General features: G+C 50.5%; 1 non-coding gene and 1 pseudogene across 1 annotated transcript; one reads left to right on the top strand and one right to left on the bottom strand.

The window, feature by feature from the left end:
* Positions 1–780: 780 nt before the first annotated feature.
* On the bottom strand, positions 781–1,018 carry LOC139239537 (U2 spliceosomal RNA; annotated as a pseudogene).
* A 4,362-nt stretch (positions 1,019–5,380) lies between these two features.
* On the top strand, positions 5,381–5,577 carry LOC139239548 (U2 spliceosomal RNA). The gene has a single exon (XR_011588668.1). It is a non-coding gene; the product is annotated as a U2 spliceosomal RNA (small nuclear RNA).
* The last annotated feature ends 18,412 nt before the right edge of the window (positions 5,578–23,989 follow it).

Raw genomic sequence — 23,989 nt, forward strand, 5'->3', positions numbered from 1 at the left:
AAATGGCTTATCCCTTATCCTTAGACTGTGACCCCTGGTCCACGTGCTCCACTTCCTTTTGGCGCGGGTTCAGGGACGCTCCGTGGATGCATCGCAGAACACTATGCATCCTCTCCGCGCAGCGTTGAGCGTTTCAACGCCCCTTAAAGGGGAGGGGTGCTGCAAACTCTACAGGCCCTCTGAAGGCCTCCACTGGGCCACAGGAGCTAAGGGGTGCTGTGGCTGCAGCCGGGCACCGAAACAGAGTGCCGGATTGCACAAGTGTTGGCCGGACCCCGTGAAAGGAGCGGCGAATGGTGTGACCCGTTGGGAGGAAAATAAAAGAGGGCGGCACCCAGCACAGCACACCTCCCCTTTAAAGTTCGCCCCGTGATGAGTGACCGGCCCGGTTTATGACCCATGAAGCTGGTGCAGGCACGGCCGAGTGGCAGAAAGGGGCCACCGCGGGGCAATAAGGGGACGCCGCGCACGCCGATTACGTCATTCCCGGAGGTGCAGCAGCCCAGGACGCTACCGGCGAGAGCACGGCGCTACCGTTTTCGCATCTCCGCTAACTCCCACGCAATTTCGAGGGAGCCGGTAACGGCCCCCCCAGGCAAAAACAGTTTTATGCCTCCTGGAGGCGCTAACAGGAGGCGCAGAACAGGGGAATTCCGGACCCATATTTTTTTTTTTTCCGTTGCCAATCTTTCCAATTCTTTGTCAAATCACAAACGCCAGAGGTCACCTTGCACACATCAAGGATCACTCTGCGCCAATTCTCTTAGCCAAAAGGCCTAGAGCCACTGCACCGTTCCTGGAAGTACTGCAATACCAGGTTCGTGCCATGGAGGTGGATGGGTCAGGCCCCCCATACACCTCCGTGGAGGTGGATGGGTCAAGCCACCCCACCCACCTCCTATTTCCAAAAAGCATAGGAGAATCACCTTCCTGATCCAGGGAGAACCACGTTGGGGTCATGGTTACTCCCCTGTCAGGTCAGTTACGCATGATCTTAGCCAAAAGGCCGAGAAGCGATATATTCTCTACGTCTACCCTATCGAACCCCTTCATAATTTTAAAGACCTCTATCAGGTCACCCCTCAGTAGTAATAGTATCACTTCTAAGCTCACACTCTACCTGTCGAGTTACATGGCACACGAGGTCCACAGAATCTCACAGCACTTCAACACCAATTTCCAAGGCGAGCCTCATCCAAATTTGCCAGTAAGTCTGCTCACAGTTCGGGAGGAGGACATCTCAATTTCAATGCAACGAATATATTTTTCAGCACTGAATAGAAACCATGGCTTGTTTTGGTGGCTCTTAAAATTGTGCATTTTAAACGGTTTTAAAATCAGTTTATGTCGCTCAACATCTGTCGCCTTTGTGCAGCTCAGCTGATGGTAGCAACAGCCTCCACTTAATACCTGGCCGCCACTTCTCACTTTTCACCTGGCCAATGTGAAGCAGCTGGCTGTTAAGTGGCAACTAGGTGTTACGTGGCACCCAGCTGCCTATGCCCTAAACTCTGGAATTCCCTCCCTGAACTTCTCCACATTGGCTCCCGGTCCAGCAATGTCTCGGTTTTAAAACTCTCATCCTTGTTTTCAAATCCCTCCCTGGCCTCGCCCCTCCCTATCTCTGTAATCTCCTCCAGCCTACAATCCTCCTAGATCTCTATGCTCCTCCAATTCTGGCCTCTTGCGCATCCCACACTTCAGCCACCTAGACTCTAAGCTCTGGAATTACCTCACTAAACCTTTCCACTTCTCTACCACTCCTTCTTTAAGACATTCCTTAACATCTACCCGTCCTTACAGAGGCTGAACTCCAGGTCATAGTCGACGTATTTACCAAGGCGTATGAAAGCATGGGCCTTATGCTAAACATCAGTAAGACAAAGGTCCTCCACCAGCCTGTCCTTGCCACACAGCACTGCCCCCCAGACATCAAGATCCACGACGCGGCCCTGGACAACATGGACCTCTTCCCTTATCTTGGGAGCCTCCTATCAACAAGAGCAGGCATCGACGATGAGATCCAACACCACCTCCAGTGCACCAGTGCACCCTTCGGCCACCTGACGAAAAGAGTGTTTGAAGACCAGGCCCTCAAAACTGTCACCAAGCTCATGGTCTACAGGGCCATAGTAATACCTGCCCTCCTGTATGGCTCAGAGACGTGGACCATGTACAGTAGACACCTCAAGACCAGCGATGTCTCCACAAGATCCTACAAATCCCTTGGGAAGACACACACACCAACATTAGCGTCCTCGACCAGGCCAACATCCCAAGCATTGAAGCACTGACCACACTCGATCAGCTTTGCTGGGCAGGCCACATTGTCCGCATACCAGACACGAGACTCCCAAAGCAAGCACTCTACCCGAAATTCGCCCATGGCAAACGAGCCAAAGGTGGGCAGAGGTAACCTTACAGGGACACCCTCAAAGCCTCCCTGATAAAGTGCAACATCCTCACTGACACCTGGGAGTCCCTGGCCAAAGACCAGTCCGCCCTAAGTGGAGGAAGTGCATCCGGGAGGGCGCTGAGCACCTCGAGTCTCGTCACCGAGAGCATGCAGAAACCAAGCGCAGACAGCGGAAAGAGCGTGCGGCAAACCAGTCCCACCTACCCCTTCCCTCAACGACTATCTGTCCCACCTGTGACAGGGACTGTGGTTCTCGTATTGGACTGTACAGCCACCTAAGGACTCATTTTTAGAGTGGAAACAAGTCTTCTCGATTCCGAGGGACTGCCTATGATGACCCGTCCTTAAAACCAGCCTCTTTTGGTCACCTGTCCTCATATCTCCATTTGTGGTTCGGTGTCAGATTTTGTTTGATAACGCCTTGCGACAATTTACTATGTTAAAGGCGCTATGTAAATGTTGTAGGTATTAAGCAGCAGGTAACTCAGATAAGTTAAATCCAGAAAATTACTTTGATGTCAGGATATGAGAACATAAATTTAAATGAGTGAAAGTAAATTTAAAACAGATCTAAGGAAGAATTTCTTTACTTAAAGGTTGAGGGCTAGTCTGACAGGTGCGGTACAACAACAACAACTTGTATTTATATAGTGCCTTTAACATAGTGAACTGTCCCAAGGCGCTTCACAAGAGTATTATGAGACAAAGAACTTGACACCGAGCCACATAAGGAGAAATTACGGCAGGTGACCAAAAGCTTGGTCAAAGAGGTAGGTTTTAAGGAGCGTCTTGAAGGAGGAGAGAGAGGCCGAGAAGTTTAGGGAGGGAGTTCCAGAGCTTGGGGCCCCAGGCAACAGAAGGCACGGCCACTAATGGTGGAGTGATAAAAGTCAGGGGTGCTCAGGAGGGCAGAATTAGAGGAGCGCAGACATCTCGGGGGATTGTGGGGCTGGAGGAGATGACAGAGATAGGGAGGGAATGAGGGTTATGGAGGGATTTGTAAACAAGGATGGAAAATTTTGAAATCGAGGCGATGCTTAACTGGGAGCCAATGGGGGCGAGCACAGGGGGTGATGGGTGAGCGGGACTCGGTGCGAGTTAGGACACGGAACAGCGAGCACAGGGGGTGATGGGTGAGCGGGACTCGGTGCGAGTTAGGACACGGGGCAGCGAGCACAGGGGGTGATGGGTGAGCGGGACTCGGTGTGAGTTGGGATACGGGGCAGCGAGCACAGGGGGTGATGGGTGAGCGGGACTCGGTGTGAGTTGGGATACGGGGCAGTGAGCACAGGGGGTGATGGGTCAGCGGGGCTCGGTGCGAGTTAGGACACGGGGGCAGCGAGCACAGAGGGTGACGGGCGAGCGGGACTCAGTGCGAGTTAGGACACAGGACAGCGAGCACAGGGGGTGATGGGTGAGCGGGACTCAGTGCGAGTTGGGATACGGGGCAGCGAGCACAGGGGGTGATGGGTGAGCGGGACTCGGTGTGAGTTGGGATACGGGGCAGTGAGCACAGGGGGTGATGGGTCAGCGGGGCTCGGTGCGAGTTAGGACACGGGGGCAGCGAGCACAGGGGGTGACGGGCGAGTGGGACTCGGTGCGAGTTGGGATACGGGCTGCCAGGTTTAAGAAAGATGGAACTTGTATTAACATAAGCACCTGATCACATCCTCAGGTTTTCCCTTGGCACTTCACATAAAAGGAAGCACAGTTACTGCTGCGACGAAGGAAAATGTGGTGATCATTTTGCACACAGCAAGATCCCACAAGCAGAAAAGGAGATGGATGGCAAGTTAATCTGCTCTGGGTTGATGGAGGAATGTTGGCCCCAGGACACTGGGAGAACTCGCTGCTCTTCCTCCAATAGTGCTGTGGTATCTTTAACATCCATGCGAGAGGGCAGGCGGGGTGTCAGTTTAACGTCTCATCTAAAAGACGTCATCTGCGATAGTGCAGCACTCCCTCAGTACTGCCCCTCCAACAGTGCAGCACTCCCTCAGCACTGTCCCACCGACAGTGCAGCACTCCCTCAGTACTGCCCCTCCGACAGTGCAGCACTCCCTCAGTACTGCCCCTCCGACAGTGCAGCACTCCCTCAGTACTGCCCCTCCGACAGTGCAGCACTCCCTCAGTACTGCCCCTCCGACAGTGCAGCACTCCCTCACCACTGCCCCTCCGACAGTGCGGCACTCCCTCAGCACTAGGAGTGTCAATTTAGATTATGTGCTCAAGTCTACCACAGCCCCAAGATCTTCTGACTCAGAGGGATGAGTGCTCCTAACTGAGCCAAGCCAAAACATGTTACTAGAGATTAAGCTGTGGCGGCATTGCTAACATGCCAAATTGGGAGAGTTAGACGTCAATGGACTGACTAGCTTTTTCACATGCTTGACTCTTCTGGGATCCAAACACATATGAACTGGATTTTCGGTCTTGTGCCACCCCTGTTAGCGCCTCGGAGGGGCAGCAATGGCGGTGGTAAGCACTTCAGGGTGGGCGGCCAGCCTCCAGCACCCCGCTGGGGCATTTGGTGCCGGTTTCGAGAGAGCACGGAGCATTATCACCCGAAGAGACAAGCTGCTTGCGACACCTGCTCGACATTTGCTTCGCGCCCAATCCATAGCGCCAGGAAGCGCCCCCTATTGGAAACACCTATGGATGCTGCCATTCCAAGCTGTAGCATCTGTAGGGAGGTTAGTAATGTCAACCTGAGGTAAATGTGATTGGTTTCATTTTTTTTGTTGCGATTTATGTTGTGGTGGCAGGAATAATATATTGCGAATGTTTTGAGTGGTTTTTATCAGATTTTATGTTTTTCTCCTGAAACCTTTCTTGGAGCTCTCTGAGGCCGGCTGTTTGGCTCTGGATCTTCCCTTGCTCAGCCGCCCTAGAACCTTAAAAGAGGTGTATAACGCCTCCCTTAGCACTCCGCTCCAAACTCCGGGCCCAGCTGATGAATTTTGCGGCGCTTCTCGGCCTTTTGGCTAAGATCATGCGTAACTGACCTGACAGGGGAGTAACCATGACCCCAACGTGGTTCTCCCTGGATCAGGAAGGTGGTTCTCCTATGCTTTTTGGAAATAGGAAGTGGGTGGGGTGGCTTGACCCATCCACCTCCACGGAGGTGTGTGGGGTTGCTGACCCATCCACCTCCATGGCACGAACCTGGTATTGCAGTACTTCCAGGAACGGTGCTTGGGCTCTAGGCCTTTTGGCTAAGAGCATTAGCGCAGGGTGATCCTTGATGTGTGCAAGGTGACCTCTGGCGTTTGTGATCTGACAAAGAATTGGAAAGATTGGCTACGAAAAAGAAAAGAAAAAAAAAAATTTACCGCTCCGCCTGGATTAACGCTGCAACAGAAGGGTGTGACCGTGTTTCCACCCTCAAGCAGGTGTCATTGGATAGTGATGAGGGATGGGAGCTCTCGTCCCTAGAATAGCGATACTGAGACCGATCGTAACTCCCTTGAAGATACCGTGGCTGACCATGGCTCAGTTCTTCAACCAGGCAATGCATCTCAAACCCGAGCCACCGGGTGCTCTGAACATATTGTTACGAAACAGGAGGCGGCTACAGAGAACCACTCCAGAGACTTGAGCACAAAATTTAGGGTGGCACTCCCAATGCCAGTACTGAGGGAGTGCTGCACTGCACAGATGCCAACTTTCGAATGAGACGTTAAACCGAAGCCCCGTCTGCCCTCTCAGCTGGGCGTAAAAGATCCCACAGCCACTATTGAAAGAAGACAGGGGGAATTCTCCCCGGTGTCCTCGAGCCGGTATGCATCGCTCAACCAAAATCATTAAAAAGCCGATTATCTGGTCATTATCACGTTGCTTTTTTTGGGCTAACGTCCCCAGTATTGAAGCACTGACCACACTCGATCAGCTTCGCTGGGCAGGCCACATAATTCGTCTGCCAGATACGAGACTCCCAAAGAAAATGCTCTATGCGGAGCTCCTTCACGATAAACGAGCCAAAGATGGACAGCGGAAACATTATAAGGACACCCTCAAAGCCTCCCTGATAAAGTGCGACATCACTACTGATACCTGGATGACCCTGGCCGAAGTCCACCCGAGAAAGTACATCCAAGAGGGCGTTGAGTCTCAACGCAAAGAGCGTGAAGAGGTCAAGCGCAGGCAGCGGAAGGAGCGTGCGGCAAACCAGCCCCACTGACCCCTTCCCTTGACGAATGTCTGGCCCACCTGTGACAGAGTCTGTGGCTCTCGTATCGGACTGTTCAGCCACCAGAGAACTCACTTTGGGAATGGAAGCAAGTCTTCCTCGATTCCAAGGGACTGCCTATGACGATTGTTGTGTTCCTAACACAGATGAGACTGCACACCGGGAGGTTAAAGTAACAGTGACCTCAGTCTTTATCAAGACACTCCAGAGTGCATAACAGGCCTTAGGGGCCGGCTTATGTACAGTGCTCCCAAGGGATGCTGGGATCCCTTGGGACTTCAGGGGATGCGCTCCCTTGTGGCGGAACATGGGAGTGCATGCTCTACAGCTACACAACAATGATGATGATGTTTGTGGGAGCTCGCTGTGCGCAAATTGGCTGCCACGTTTCCTCCCTTACAATAGTGACTTCACTTCAAAGGACTTCATTGGCTGTAAAGCGCTTTGGGACGTCCTGAGGTCGTGAAAGACATTGTATAAATGCTAGTCTTTGCTTTTAGTAATGAGAGAATGCACTGCGTGGGATTCTTGACTGATCAGAGGAGAAACATTAAACAAACAAAAATATGAATCATGAACTCTGCAGCCTAAGTAAAGGGAGGATTGCAATTAGACAGTCGGAAAATCTCCAGGTGACAGACTTGTAGGAGCAAACGGGCGTAACCATGGGAACGGTTTTTGCAGATTCACTGCTGGGCAGAGATCTGTCAGTACCCATGGATCTGACTGTTGATGCCGCGGGCGTCAGGAGTTATCAGGCATTATTCAGAGATTGCCTTCCCCTTCCCAGCAAAGAGAACTTAAACTATGAGCATTGTGACCTCGAGCAGCTACTGCACATGTCTGCTGACAGACACAAGCGGCTCGGAGCAAAGCAACACAGAGAAGGCCAGAAACCTCCCTCAGTGATGTTGATTGAGGGATAATTGTTGGCCAGGACACCGGAAATAGTGCCATGGGATCTTTTACATCCACCTGAGAGGGCAGACGGGGCCTCGATTTAAAGCCTTATCTGAAAAGATGGCATCTCCGACAGTGCAGCGCTCCCTCAGTACTGCCCCTCCGACAATACGGAGCTCCCTCAGTACTGCCTCCTCCGACAGTACGGCGCTCCCTCAGTACTGCCCCTCTGACAGTGCGACACTCCCTCAGTACAGCCCCTCTGACAGTGCGGCACTCCCTCAGCACTGCCCCTCTAAGACTGTGCAGTGCTCCCTCAATACCGCCATTCCAACAGTGCAGCGCTCCCTCAGTACTGCCCCCTTGACAGTGCGGCGCTCGCTCAGTACTGCCCCTCCGACAGTGCAGCGCTCCCTCAGTACGGCCCGTCCGACAGTGAAGCGCTCCTTCAGTAGTGCCCTCCGACAGTACGGCTCTCCCTCAGTACTGCCCCTCCGACAGTGCGGCTCTCTCTCAGTACTACCCCTCCGACAGTGCAGCGCTTCCTCAGTACTGCCCCTCCAACAGTGCGGCACTCCCTCAGTACTGACCCTCCGACTATGTGACGCTCCCTTAGTACTGCCCCCTCCAACAGTGCGGTGCTCCCTCAGTACTGCCCCCTCCGACAGTGCGGCGCTCCCTCAGTACTGCCCCTCCAACAGTGCAGTGCTCCCTCAGTACTGCCCCGCCAACAGTGCGGTGCTCCCTCAGTACTGCCCCTCCGACAGTGCGGCGCTCCCTCAGTACTGCCCCTCCAACAGTGCAGTGCTCCCTCAGTACTGCCCTGCCGACAGTGCGGTGCTCCCTCAGTACTGCCCCTCCGACAGTGCGGCGCTCCCTCATTACTGCCCCTCCAACAGTGCAGTGCTCCCTCAGTACTGCCCTCTCTGACAGTGCGGTGCTCCCTCAGTACTGCCCCCTCCGACAGTGCAGTGCTCCCTCAGTACTGCCCCTCCGACAGTGCAGCGCTCCCTCAGCACTGCCTCTCCGACAGCGCTCCCTCAGCATTGCCCCTCCGATCATGCGGCGCTCCCTCAGTACTGCCCCTCCGATCGTGCGGCGCTCCCTCAGCACTGCCCCTCCGATCGTGCGGCGCTCCCTCAGTACTGCCCCTCTGACAGTGTGACGCTCCCTCAGTACTGCCCTTCTGACAGTGCAGCGCTCCCTCAGTACTGCCCTTCTGACAGTACAGCGCTCCCTCAGTACTGCCCCTCTGACAGTGCGGCGCTCATTCAGTACTGCCCCACCGACAGTGCGGCGCTCCCTCAGTACTGCCCTTCTGACAGTGCGGCGCTCCCTCAGTACTGCCCCTCCGACAGTGCGGCGCTCCCTCAGTACTGCCCCTCCGACAGTGCGGCGCTCCCTCAGTACTGCACTGGGAGTGTCAGCCTTGACCTTGCGTTCGTGTTTCTGGAGTGGGGCTCAAACCCTCAACCTTTTGACTCAGAGGAGAGGGTGCTACCCACTGTGCCACAGCTGGCACAAGGACAGCAGCAGTTTAAGAAAGCCCACCGCCACCTGCTTAGGGCGATAAGGGATTGGCAATAAATATGGCCTTGTCACACCCTGAACACAAATATTTTAAAAATGCGCGCTTAAACATTCAATCCCACCCGGCATTAATTTTGCAGCCATTTTGTGGAAGCAATTAATCATGGCATTACTGTAAAGGTAAACCCAGCTGCATGCAGCGAGCACAGACTGCATCACATTATCTCTTTCACCCAAAACAAGGGCAGCTTCCTGAAGAAACATATTTTTCCAGCCCATAAATCTGCCGTCATCAGATACTAGATTACAACAGGTGCTCCCCAGAGGGGAGACAGGAGAGGGAGCCTTGGGGGCTGGTCACTGGTCACACAGGACTGAGCCTCGAGGGAAAGGCTGGAGAAATGTCCAGCGGTTTTGGCTTCGAGCAGAGACGATAGAGACAGGACCTCTCAGAAGGACACCAGGTATAAAAGGTATAGGAAAGGACACTACTTCAAACAGTAAAGGCAGCACAAGGTCAAGCTGGGGAAAAAAGGCTTGTAATTCTACGGCGCCTTTCGCGACCTCAGGAGGACCTAAAGCGCTTTACAGCTAGTGATGTACTTTTGAAGTGCAGTGACTGTTGTAATGTAGGAAATGTGGCAGCCAATTTGCGCACAGCAAGCTCCCACAAACAGCATTGTGATAAATTATCATATCATCTGTTTTTACTGATATTGGCCAGGGCACCAGGGAGAACTCTCCTGCTCTTTAGTGCTCATGAGATCTTTTACATACACCTGAGAGAACAGACTGGGCCTTGGTTTAAGATCTCATCCAAAAGACAGCACCTCCAACAGTGCGGTGCTCCCTCAGCACTGCACCTCCAACAGTGTGGCGCTCCCTCAGTACTGCACCTCCGACAGTGCGGCGCTCCCTCAGCACTGCACCTCCAACAGTGCGGCGCTCCCTCAGTACTGCACCTCCGACAGTGCGGCACTCCCTCAGCACTGCCCCTCCGACAGTGCGGCGCTCCCTCAGCACTGCCTCTCCGACAGTGCAGCACTCCCTCAGTACTGCCTTCCGACAGTGCGGCGCTCCCTCAGTACTGCCTCTCTGACATTGCGGTACTCCCTCAGTACTGCCCCTCTGACAGTACGGCGCTCTCTCAGTACTGCCTCTCCAACATTGTGGTGCTCCCTCAGTACTGCCCCTCCGACAGTGCGGCGCTCCCTCAGTACTGCCCCTCTGACAGTGCGACACTCCCTCAGTACTGCACTGGGGGGTGTAATGTATTTGCTTCATGGGTTCTTTGCTTAAGAATTCATAGCAACACATTGCTATTACCTACTGGATGGTTTATTAGCAAAGGTTTAACAATCACACGACACATTACCGGTTCATCCACTAGGCTCACAACTGCATACCTCATCGTGGGTCCCCTAAACCCAACTGGCTGGGGTTTTATTGAGTCTTGTGAACATCACGTGACTGGCTCTACAACTATTTTGTTGCACCTGTAATAACAAATGTAAATTAAATGCCCCCTTATTAAAGGGGCACTAAAACTAACACATTAAGCAAATTATACTTTGAACGTAAAACAAATCAAATTAAAATTTGGTTGCCAGGGGTGATGATGCACTCCAGTCCCTCCGGCGCCCACCTATTGTGGAAGGCCGCGAGCGAAACGGTGGACACCACGTGCTCCATCTCCAGGGACACCCTAGCTCGGATGTAACCGCGGAAGAGAGGCATGCAGTCGGGCTGAATGTTCCCCTCGACCGCCCGCTGCCTGGACCGGCTGATGGCCCCCTTGACCAGGCCCAGGAGCAGTCCCATGAGGAGGCCTTCCGACCTGCCCGTTCCCCTCCGCACAGGGTGCCCGAAGATCAGGAGTGTGGGTGTGAAGTGCAACCAGAATTTGAGGAGCAGCTCCTTCCAATATTGGAAGAGGGGCTGCAACCTCACACATACAACATAAACGTGGAACGGACTCCTCCAGACCGCAGAAATTACAGGTGGCCTGGGAGTCCGTGAACCGACTTAAAAACCTATTGCATGGGACTGCTCCGTGCAACACCCTCCAGGCCAAGTCCCCAATAAATAGTGAGAGGACTCCCACGTAGAGAGCACTCCATTGGGGACCCCCGCCTCCTCCGGATGGCAAGATGTTGCGCCATGGCGTGTTCGGACGGCAGACGAGGATGGCAAGGTGGAGAGTATGCAAGAGCAGCCGTATAGGAATCCCCTTCGCGCAGAACTGAAAGGCACGGAGGGGATTTCCCAGAGGAGGCTCAAGTTGTGAGGTGCCGGCTCCCGAGGGAGGTTTCGGGGCTTGGCGCCGATGAGGAATTCCATCCGGACGGGGGTCAGTTCGGACGGGATCTCCCCACGAGCTTGAGCACCCTCGACACACCTAACGGAGTCAGGGCCCAGCGCTGTTTTTTAGCGGCTTGATGGCATTGGCCGTGTGCCGGACGTCGGTCCAGGATAGGCGCCATGCGGCTCTTCAGGCACCATGCAGCCCGCTCCTCCGCCGTCAAGCAGGTCCCTGACCCTGGTCACCTTGCCAGCCACAGCCCTCTTGTCCGCCTGCGGTCGTGGAGGTACGGATTCCTGAGCAGCGGCTCCCAAAGGACAGTCGCCACTCCTGACGGTGGAGAGCTGCGCTTGGTGTTCCAGACCCTAATGAGTTCCTGGTAAAGGACAGGCAGCCCTCACACGACAGTCCTGACGTCCCCCCAGGTTCACAAACAGGAGCTATGTGTCGTAATTGAGGCAGTACTGCTGGCGGAAGAAATACGTCGTCAGCGCACACCATCTAGGAGGGTGCTCGATGTACAGGTATCTCTGCAGGGTCTGAAGACGGAAAGTCGCAGCCTGGGTGCCGACGCACAGCAACACCTGACCGCCCTCCCTAAGCTCAACAGCTCTACAAACCTGTGAGTATACGCACAAGTGTATTATTATAATAATAATAATTTGTATTATTTACAATGTAATTTGAATTTTTTTTAGTTTTTCACCTGTGTCTATCTGCGTGCGCATTTTGGCTTTGGACCCGAGCCTTTAACCTCCTTTTACACTTCCTTCTCCCGCTTTTTCTCTGTTTCCCTCAATGGTCAATATCTAACGTGTTGTAAAATTGTTGTGAAGCACCTTGGGACGTTTTACTACGTTAAAGACGCCATATAAATAAAAGTTATTATTATACGTTACATGGGGGGCTCATACAAGATCATACGAAGAGGGATCAACGCATTGAATTGACTTTGGCTGATGTAGTGCAGGCAAAAAACCCTGGAATCATTTAAGAAATGGCCCTATAGTTGAGATGGGGGAGGTTGTGGGGGCCTATCTGCATGACAGAACAACAACGACACAATGTCCTTCCTCATCTGTGTCTTATCGTGTGATCTTGTGAAGCACTTTTGCTGGGGCTCTGACCCACTGCGTTCTTATCTAATCTTGTTCCTTTACCTCTGTGCTCTTAGTCGATGGCTATTCAACTATTGTGGACATCACAGCCAGAGCCTGCTCCTATCTCACCCAATAACCACGACCTGCTCTTTCCAGCTCGGATCGCTGAATGCTGATTGGAAGCAGGAACTTGCTGAGATGGGGACACTGAGGTTCAGCGCAGATGAGATCAGGCTTACTCAGCCGTCCCAGTCTATAGTGCTCAGTACCACGCCAGATGGTTAGCCATTGGGGAGAGTTTTTTCTGCTTGGGAAAAAATATTAAATTACTTTGCCAACTGCGGGCGTAAGCTTGCTGCCGATTTCCAAGTTAGGATCAAAATTTGAACAGAGATGGTAGAATCTGAGAGGTGTTCAAAATCCTAAATGATTTTGAAAGGGTCAATAGTGAAAGATCATCGCCACGGGTAGGTGAATCGATAACGACGGGACACAGACTGAGGATTGGCACTGAAGGAATGAACGGAGAGGTTAGAAGTGATTTCACACAACTTGTATTTATATAGCGTCTTTAGTGAAATGTCCCAAGGCGCTTCACAGGAGCGCGATCAAACAACATTTGACACTGAGCCACATAAGGAGATATGTGACCAAATCTCCTTTTGGTCACAGAGGTAGGTTTTACGGAGCGTCTTAAAGGTAGAGAGGCAGGGAGGTTTAGGGAGGGAATTCCAGAGCTTGGGGTCCAGGCAGCTGAAGGCACAGCCGCCGATGGTAGAGCGATCATAACCAGGGATGCTCAAGAGGCCAGATTTGGAGGAGCCCAGAATTCCTGGAGGGTTGTAGAGCTGGAGGAGATTACAGAGATAGGGAGGGGTGAGGGCCATGGAGGGATTTGAAAACAAGGATGAGAATTTTAAAATCGAGACTTTGCCAGACCGGGAGCCAATGTAGGCCAGCGAGCACAGGGGTGATGGGTGAGCGGGACTCGGGGCAAGTTAGGACACGGGGCAGCGAGCACAGGGAGTGATGGGTGAGCGGGACTCGGTGCGAGTTAGGACACGGGGCAGCGAGCACAGGGGGTGATGGGTGAGCGGGACTCGGTGCGAGTTAGGAGACGGGGCAGCAAGCACAGGGGGTGATGGGTGAGCAGGACTCGGTGCGAGTTAGGACACGGGGCAGTGAGCACAGGGGGTGATGGGTGAGCGGGACTCGGTGCAAGTTAGGACACGGGGCAGCGAGCACAGGGGGTGATGGGTGAGCGGGACTCGGTGCGAGTTAGGACACGGGGCAGCGAGCACAGGGGGTGATGGGTGAACGGGACTCGGTGCGAGTTAGGACACGGGGCAGGCGAGTTTTGGATGAGCTCAAGTTTACGGAGGGTGCAAGGTGGGAGGCCGGCCAGGAGAGCGTTGGAATAGGACAAGGAATACTTTACATGAGTCAAAGACCAGAACATCACTTACAATGGATAAGTATTTGAAAAATACAAAAGGATACAGGGTCATGGGATGGAGTGCTGGGCTGAATTGTCTCCCTCTGTGATATCAATTCTATAACCACAAAACTTGCATTTATATAGCACCTTTAACATAGCCAAACATCCCAAGGTGCTTCACAAGAGAGTTATTAATTAAAATTTGATACCAAGCCATAGAAGACAATATTAGGACAGGTGAACAACACTTGGTCAAAGGTTTTAAGCAATGTCTTAAAGAGGGGAGAGGTAGAAAGGCAAAGAGCTTTACGGAGGGAATTCCAGAGCTTAGGGCCCAGGCAACAACAACTTTTATTTATATAGCGCCTTTAACATAGTAAAACGTCCCAAGGTATTTCATAGGAGTGTTACAAGACAAAACAGATACATTTGACACCAAGCCACAAAAGAAGAAATTAAGGCAGATGACTAAAAGCTTGTTTAAAGAGGTAATTTTTAAGGAGTGTTTTAAAAGTGGAAAGACAGGTAGCGAGGTGGGGAGTTTTATGGAGGGAGTTCCAGAACTTGGGGCTCAAACAGATGAAGGTGCGGCCACTGATAGTTGAGCAGTTGTAATGAGGGATGTTCAAGAGGGCAGAATTTGAGGAGCGCAAACATCTTGAGGGGTTTTGAGGCTGAAAAAGATTACAGAGAAAGGGAGGGGCGAAGCCATGGAGTGATTTGTAAACAGAGATGAGAATTTTGAAATCGAGGCGTTGTTTAACTGGGAGCCAATGTAAGTCAGAAAGCACAGGGATGATGGATAATTGTGGCTTGGTGAGTTTTGGATGACCTCAAGTTTAGAATGTGGGAGTAGTGTAGAATGTGGGAGGCTAGCCAGGAGTGAGTTGGAATAGTCAAGTCTAGAGGTAACAAAGGCATGAGGGCAAAGGATGAGGGTTTCAGCAACAGAAGAGCTGAGGCAGGGGCGGAGGCGGGCGATGTCACGGAGGTGGAAAAGGGCAGTTTTAGTTATGTCGCGGATATGTGGCCGGAAACTAATTTTAGGATCAAATATGACACCTAGGTTGCGAACAGTCTTGTTCACCCTCAGATTGATAAGGGAGAGTGATGGAGTCAGTGGTTAAGGAACGCAGTTTGTGGCAGGGATCAAAGACAATGGCTTCAGTCTTCCCAATATTTAATTGGAAAACATTTCTGCTCATCCAGAACTGGATGTCGGACAAGCAGTCTGGCAATTTAGAGACCGTGGAGGGGTCGAGAGAAGTGGTGGAGAGGTAGAGCTGTGTGTCATCAGTGTACATGTGGAAACTGACGCTGTGTTTTCGGATGATGTCGCCAAGGGGCAACATGTAGATGAGAAATAGGAGGGGGCCAAGGACAAATCCTTGGGGGAACACCAGAGGTAACGATGCGGGAGTGGGAAGAAAAGCTGTTCTTGAAGAAAGCATGGCAGCCATGGAACGATTAAAATCATGATGATTCAATAATTCCATGGCATGTAAATTAGGTATCTTGATGTAATCTGTAGTTTGAAATGGAAAGAGTTCTAATGTACAGCCTGCCCCGCCCCTACCTCAGCTCTTCTGTTGCTGAAACCCTCATCCTTTGCCCTCATGCCTTTGTTACCTCTAGACTTGACTATTCCAACTCACTCCTGGCTAGCCTCCCACATTCTACACTACTCCCACAACACCATCCGCCTGCTCTTACTTTGTCCTCACCCATCCAGAAAATGCCAACAAGGATGTCTACTGAAGGCACATTTCCCTTATAAGAGAAGAAAGCTTGAAAGAACTTGCATTTATATAGTACCTTTCATGACCTCAGGACATCACGAAACGCTTTACAACCATTCAAGGAAATCATTGTGGTAATATAGGAATGTGACAGCAAAATTGCGCACAGCAAGCTCCCACAACAATGTGATAATGACAAGATAATCTGTATTAGTGATGTCAGTTGAGGGATAAATATTACACTCACAGCTCCTCAGAGTATGAGAATTTCCGATCCGACAATTTTAGTCCCTGATCCGCTACTGGTAACTTCTTGATTACGCTGTACCTGCCCTGTGAGTGTTTGATGGGACAGTGTAGAGGGAGCTTTACTCTGTATCTAACCCCGTGCTGTGCCTGCCCTGGGAGTGTTTGATGGGACAGTGTAGAGGGAGCTTTACTCTGTATCTAACCCCGTGCTGTATCTGCCCTGGGAGTGTTTGATGGGGCAGTGTAGAGGGAGCTTTACTCTGTATCTAACCCCGTGCTGTATCTGCCCTGGGAGTGTTTGATGGGACAGTGTAGAGGGAGCTTTACTCTGTATCTAACCCCGTGCTGTACCTGCCCTGGGAGTGTTTGATGGGACAGTGTAGAGGGAGCTTTACTCTGTATCTAACCTCGTGCTGTACCTGCCTTGGGAGTGTGTGATGGGACAGTGTAGAGGGAGCTTTACTCTGTATCTAACCCCGTGCTGTACCTGCCCTGGGAGTGTGTTTGATGGGACAGTGTAAAGAGAGCTTCATTTTGCATCTAACTCATGTTGTACTTCACCTGCAAATGCTACACCTTTATGAAGAGCCCTGTGGCATTTTTCTACATTAAAGGCAGTGTAAAAATTACAGTTGTTACTGACACTAATCCATTCTCCAGCGCTAACAGCCCTCAGGCTAATGCGAAGAACATTCACTTAAGCAAAGACAACATGAAAAAGGGATGGGCAAGTGATGGGAAACCGAACCAGAAGCTCTGGCTAATGTTAACCTTCTTTAGCTCGGAGAGGCAGAGGCCAATTCATCCAGCACAATTGCCAGTCCTGGATGGGATCAATACTCACCCTTCCTGGTCAGCCTGGCTCTGCCTCCCACCACACGGTGCATTTACCCACTCAGCCATCAGAACAGACAGGGTTGATTGACTCATGCTATGTGCACGCCCAGTCGTGCCTCCTTTAAAATGTGAGCTGCAGGTCGGAATGCCACCTCAGCTCCTCACCGCAGCCACCCGCACCTCTGCCTGGCAGCTCGATAATAGGTCTGACACAGTCACTACCCGACTGAGGCAGGCCTGGATTAGCCCTCAGGCATCAGTAGGCCACACTCTCAGTTGCCACTGAAACCGTTTGTTTGTCTCTTCACACAAGTGAGCGCTGCCCACTGACGACACCCTCGCAGTAGTTTATTTTTACACTTTATCCACCACAATCATCATCATAGGCAGTCGCTCGGAATTGAAGAAGACTTGCTTCCACTCTAAAAATTAGTTCTTAGGTGAATAATACAGGAATTAGTCCAATACGGGAATTACAGTCCCTGTCACAGGTGGGGCAGATAGTGGTTGAGGGAAGGGGTGGGTGGGATTGGTTTGCCGCACGCTCCTTCCGCTACCTGCGCTTGGTCTCTGCATGCTCTCGGCGACGAGACTCGAGGTGCTCAGCGCCCTCCCGGATGCACTTCCTCCACTTAGGGCGGACTGGTCTTTGGCCAGGGACTCCCAGGTGTCAGTGTGGATGTTGCATTTTATCAAGGAGGCTTGTAACATTTCCTCTGCCCACCTTGGGCTTGTTGCCGTTAAGGAGTTCTGAGTAGAGCGCTTGCTTTGGGAGTCTCGTGTTGGGCATGCGGACAATGTGGCCTGCCCAGCGAAGTTGGTTGAGTGTGGTCAGTGCTTCGATGCTGGGGATGTTGGCCCGGTCGAGGACGCTAACGTTGATGCGTCTGTCCTCCCAGGGGATTTGCAGGATCTTGCGGAGACATCGTTGGTATTATTTCTCCAGCGACTTGAGGTGTTTATTGTACATGGTCCATGTCTCTGAGCCATACAAAACCAATTGGCAACTCCCTAATCACTTGGATAAGCAGTCACGTACAGTTCAATAATCTGGTCTAATCCCACTGAATCCTGCAGTGCGAACTTTATGGCGATTGCTCAAGGTATGTTTGCCATTTTTATTTTGTTCCTCTTTCCTTGCTTTTGTTATGGCCAAGAGTACAAAACCTGCAGGATATAACACAATAATGGTGATGCAGTTTTTGGTTGCTGATAAAATTAATATTTACTCTTTCCCTGTTGTCGCCATGGGTTACACAAGGACTAAGTTGCACAATAACACTAGTTAAGCACGGAGCTGCATTTTGACTCTTGGATGCCTCACTTCCCTTCTCTCCATGAAGGTGCTGACTCGAGCTCGGGGTACAGTTCTGTAGGTAAGTGACACTTCTTAAATCGGTCAGCCTTGATGGCAGTGTCGCCAACCCTCCAGCATTGTCCTGGAGCCTCCTGGAATTAAAGATTAAGTTCCTGAACACTTCTGCGAGCAAAACCCAGGAGAAAAATCACAAGGCCAGTAAAAAAAAATGTATATGCTTTTCATTTTCTTTGAACACTTTTCTTTATTAGTTCTAAAAATGTTGGAGGAGGTAAAAAATGGCTGTTTGACTGGGCGGTTGGAGGCTGAAGGTCACGTGATCAAACCTCCAGGAATATGTCCAATCAGGGTTGGCGACCCTACTTGATGGTGAGCATTGGCAAGTTAGTTGACCATGCTTCCACCACTTCTCAACATTTCCTTTGTTGTCATCAGAGAAGCACGCAGAGCTTGTTTTCCTCTGCTGCCTGCCTTGTTATTGATGTGGTTGCTCCCACGCACATGTGGCCATTTCCATATTACCCAACTGCCCTAAAGTCTATTGGCCTCCCACAATCTACCCAACATAAACCTGAGGTGATCCAAAACTCAACTGCCCCGTGTCCTAACTCGCACCGAGTCCCGCTCACCCATCACCCCCTGTGCTCACTGCCCCGTGTCCTAACTCGCACCGAGTCCCACTCACCCATCACCCCCTGTGCTCACTGCCCCGTGTCCTAACTCGCACCGAGTCCCGCTCACCCATCACCCCCTGTGCTTGCTGCCCCGTGTCCTAACTCGCACAGAGTCCCGCTCACCCATCACCTCCTGTGCTCACTGCCCAGTGTCCTAACTCGCACCGTCCCACTCACCCATCATCCCCTGTGCTCGCTGCCCCGTGTCCTAACTTGCACCGAGTCCCGCTCACCCATCACCCCCTGTGCTCGCTGATCTACATAACAACATAAGAAATAGGAACCGGAGTAGGCCATACGGCCCCTCGAGCCTGCTCCGCCATTCAATAAGATCATGGCTGATCTGATCATGGACTCAGGTGCCATTTCCCCGCCCGCTCCCCATAACCCCTTATCCCCTTATCTTTCAAGAAACTGTCTATTTCTGTCTTAAATTTATTCAATGTCCCAGCTTCCGCAGCTCTCTGATGCAGCAAATTCCACAGATTTACAACCCTTGGAGAGAAGAAATTCCTCCTCATCTCAGTTTTAAATGGGCGGCCCCTTATTCTAAGATCATGCCCTCTAGTTCTAGTCTCCCCCATCAGTGGAAACATATTCTCTGCATCAACCTTGTCAAACCTTATACGTTTCGATAAGATCGCCTCTCATTCTTCTGAATTCCAGTGAGTAGAGGCTCAACCTACTCAACCTTTCCTCATAAGTCAACCCCCTCATCCCCGGAATCAACCTAGTGAACCTTCTCTGAACTGCCTCCAAAGTATATCCTTTCGTAAATATTGAAACCAAAACTGCACGCATTATTCAAGGTGTGGCCTCAGCAATACATTGTATAGCTGTAGCAAGATTTCCCTGCTTTTATACTCCATCCCCTTTGCAATAAAGGCCAAGATACCATTGGCCTTCCTGATCACTTGCTGTACCTGCATATCCTTTTGTGTTTCATGCACAAGTACCCCCAGGTCCCGCTGTACCGCGCACTTTGCAATCTTTCTCCATTTAAATAATAACTTGCTCTTTGATTTTTCTGCCAAAGTGCATGACCTCACACTTTCCTTCTGAACTCCAGTGAATACAAGCCCAGTTGATCCAATCTTTCTTGATATGTCAGTCCCGCCATCCCGGGAATCAGTCTGGTGAACCTTCGCTGCACTCCTTCAAAAGCAAGAATGTCCTTCCTCAAGTTAGGAGACCAAAACTGTACACAATACTCCAGGTGTAGCCTCACCAAGGCCCTGTACAACTGTAGTAACATCTCTCTGCCCCTGTACTCAAATCCCCTCGCTATGAAGGCCAACATGCCATTTGCTTTCTTAACCGCCTGCTGTACCTGCATGCCAACCTTCAATGACTGATGTACCATGACACCCAGGTCTCGTTGCACCTCCCCTTTTCCTAATCTGTCACCATTCAGATAATAGTCTGCCTCTCTGTTTTTACCACCAAAGTGGATAACCTCACATTTATCCACATTATACTTTATCTGTCATGCATTTGCCCACTCACCTAACCTATCCAAGTCACTCTACAGCCTCATAGCATCCTCCTCGCAGCTCAGACTGCCACCCAACTTAGTGTCATCTGCAAATTTGGAGATACTACATTTAATCCCCTCGTCTAAATCATTAATGTACAGTGTAAACAGCTGGGGCCCCAGCACAGAATCTTGCGGTACCCCACTAGTCACTGCCTGCCATTCTGAAAAGTATCCATTTACTCCTACTGTTTGCTTCTTGTCTGCCAACCAGTTCTCAATCCACGTCAGCACACTATCCCCAATCCAATGTGCTTTAACTTTGCACATTAATCTCTTGTGTGGGACCTTGTCGAAAGCCTTCTGAAAGTCCAAATATACCACATCAACTGGTTCTCCCTTGTCCACTTTACTGGAAACATCCTCAAAAAATTCCAGAACATTTGTCAAGCATGATTTCCCTTTCACAAATCCATGCTGACTTGGACCTATCATGTCACCTCTTTCCAAATGCGCTGCTATGACATCCTTAATAATTGATTCCATCATTTTACCCACTATCGATGTACCGGTCTATAATTCCCTGTTTTCTCTCTCCCTCCTTTTTTAAAAAGTGGCGTTACATTGGCTACCCTCCACTCCATAGGAACTGATCCAGAGTCTATGGAATGTTGGAAAATGACTGTCAATGCATCTGCTATTTCCAAGGCCACCTCCTTAAGTACTCTGGGATGCAGTCCATCAGGCCCTGGGGATTTATCGGCCTTCAATCCCATCAAATCCCCAACACAATTTCCTGACCAATAAGGATTTCCCTCAGTTCCTCCTTCTTACTAGACCCTCTGACCCCTTTTATATCCGGAAGGTTGTTTGTGTCCTCCTTAGTGAATATCGAATCAAAGTACTTGTTCAATTGGTCTGCCATTTCTTTGTTCCCCGTTATGACTTCCCCTGATTCTGACTGCAGGGGACCTACGTTTGTCTTTACTAACCTTTTTCTCTTTACATATCTATAGAAGCTTTTGCAGTCCGTCTTAATGTTCCCTGCAAGCTTCCTCTCGTACTCTATTTTCCCTGCCCTAATCAAACCATTTGTCCTCCTCTGCTGAGTTCTAAATTTCTCCCAGTTCCCGGGTTCGCTGCTCTTTCTGGCCAATTTGTATGCCACTTCCTTGGCTTTAATACTATCCCTGATTTCCCTTGATAGCCACAGTTGAGCCACCTTCCCTTTTTTATTTTTACGCCAGACAGGGATGTACAATTAGAAACATAGAAACATAGAAACATAGAAAATAGGTGCAGGAGTAGGCCATTCGGCCCTTCTAGCCTGCACCGCCATTCAATGAGTTCATGGCTGAACATTCAACTTCAGTACCCCATTCCTGCTTTCTCGCCATACCCCTTGATCCCCCTAGCAGTAAGGACCTCATCTAACTCCTTTTTGAATATATTTAGTGAATTGGCCTCAACAACTTTCTGTGGTAGAGAATTCCACAGGTTCACCACTCTCTGGGTGAAGAAGTTCCTCCGCATCTCGGTCCTAAATGGCTTACCCCTTATCCTTAGACTGTGACCCCTGGTTCTGGACTTCCCCAACATTGGGAACATTCTTCCTGCATCTAACCTGTCTAACCCCGTCAGAATTTTATATGTTTCTATGAGGTCCCCTCTCATTCTTCTGAACTCCAGTGAATACAAGCCCAGTTGATCCAGTCTTTCTTGATAGGTCAGTCCCGCCATCCCGGGAATCAGTCTGGTGAACCTTCGCTGCACTCCCTCAATAGCAAGAATGTCCTTCCTCAGGTTAGGAGACCAAAACTGTACACAATACTCCAGGTGTGGCCTCACCAATGCCCTGTACAACTGTAGCAACACCTCCCTGCCCCTGTACTCAAATCCCCTTGCTATGAAGGCCAACATGCCATTTGCTTTCTTAACCGCCTGCTGCACCTGCATGCCAACCTTCAATGACTGATGTACCATGACACCCAGGTCTCTTTGCACCTCCCCTTTTCCTAATCTGTCACCATTCAGATAATAGTCTGTCTCTCTGTTTTTACCACCAAAGTGGATAACCTCACATTTATCCACATTATACTTCATCTGCCATGCATTTGCCCATTCACCTAACCTATCCAAGTCGCTCTGCAGCCTCACAGCATCCTCCTCGCAGCTCACACTGCCACCCAACTTAGTGTCATCCGCAAACTTGGAGATACTACACTCAATCCCCTCATCTAAATCATTAATGTACAGTGTAAACAGCTGGGGCCCCAGCACAGAACCCTGCGGTACCCCACTAGTCACTGCCTGCCATTCTGAAAAGTACCCATTTACTCCTACTCTTTGCTTCCTGTCTGACAACCAGTTCTCAATCCATGTCAGTACACTACCCCCAATCCCATGTGCTCTAACTTTGCACATCAATCTCTTGTGTGGGACCTTGTCGAACGCCTTCTGAAAGTCCAAATATACCACATCAACTGGTTCTCCCTTATCCACTCTACTGGAAACATCCTCAAAAAATTCCAGAAGATTTGTCAAGCATGATTTCCCTTTCACAAATCCATGCTGACTTGGACCTATCATGTCACCTCTTTCCAAATGCACTGCTATGACATCCTTAATAATTGATTCCATCATTTTACCCACTACCGATGTCAGGCTGACCGGTCTATAATTCCCTGTTTTCTCTCTCCCTCCTTTTTTAAAAAGTGGGGTTACATTGGCTACCCTCCACTCCATAGGAACTGATCCAGAGTCAATGGAATGTTGGAAAATGACTGTCAACACATCCACTATTTCCAAGGCCACCTCCTTAAGTACTCTGGGATGCAGTCCATCAGGCCCTGGGGATTTATCGGCCTTCAATCCCATCAATTTCCCCAACACAATTTCCCGGCTAATAAGGATTTCCCTCAGTTCCTCCTCCTTACTAGACCCCCCGACCCCTTTTATAACCGGAAGGTTGTTCGTGTCCTCCTTCGTGAATACCGAACCAAAGTACTTGTTCAATTGGTCCGCCATTTCTTTGTTCCCCGTTATGACTTCCCCTGATTCTGACTGCAGGGGACCTACGTTTGTCTTTACTAACCTTTTTCTCTTTACATATCTATAGAAACTTTTGCAATCCGTCTTAATGTTCCCTGCAAGCTTCTTCTCATACTCCATTTTCCCTGCCCTAATCAAACCCTTTGTCCTCCTCTGCTGAGTTCTAAATTTCTCCCAGTCCCCAGGTTCGCTGCTATTTCTGGCCAATTTGTATGCCACTTCCTTGGCTTTAATACTATCCCTGATTTCCCTTGATAGCCACGGTTGAGCCACCTTCCCTTTTTTATTTCTATGCCAGACAGGAATGTACAATTGTTGTAGTTCATCCATGCGGTCTCTAAATGTCTGCCATTGCCCATCCACAGTCAACCCCTTAAGTATCATTCGCCAATCCATCTCAGCCAATTCACACCTCATACCTTCAAAGTTAGCCTTCTTTAAGTTCTGGACCATGGTCTCTGAATTAACTGTTTCATTCTCCATCCTAATGCAGAATTCCACCATATTATGGTCACTCTTCCCCAAGGGGCCTCGCACAACGAGATTGCTAATTAATCCTTTCTCATTACATAACACCCAGTCTAAGATGGCCTCCCCCCTAGTTGGTTCCTCGACATATTGGTCTAAAAAACCATCCCTTATGCACTCCAGAAAATCCTCCTCCACCGTATTGCTTCCAGTTTGGTTAGCCCAATCTATGTGCATATTAAAGTCACCCATTATAACTGCTGCACCTTTATTGCACGCACCCCTAATTTCCTGTTTGATGCCC

Source organism: Pristiophorus japonicus, chromosome 27, assembly GCF_044704955.1.
Source record: "Pristiophorus japonicus isolate sPriJap1 chromosome 27, sPriJap1.hap1, whole genome shotgun sequence".
Taxonomy (NCBI): Eukaryota; Metazoa; Chordata; class Chondrichthyes; family Pristiophoridae; genus Pristiophorus; species Pristiophorus japonicus.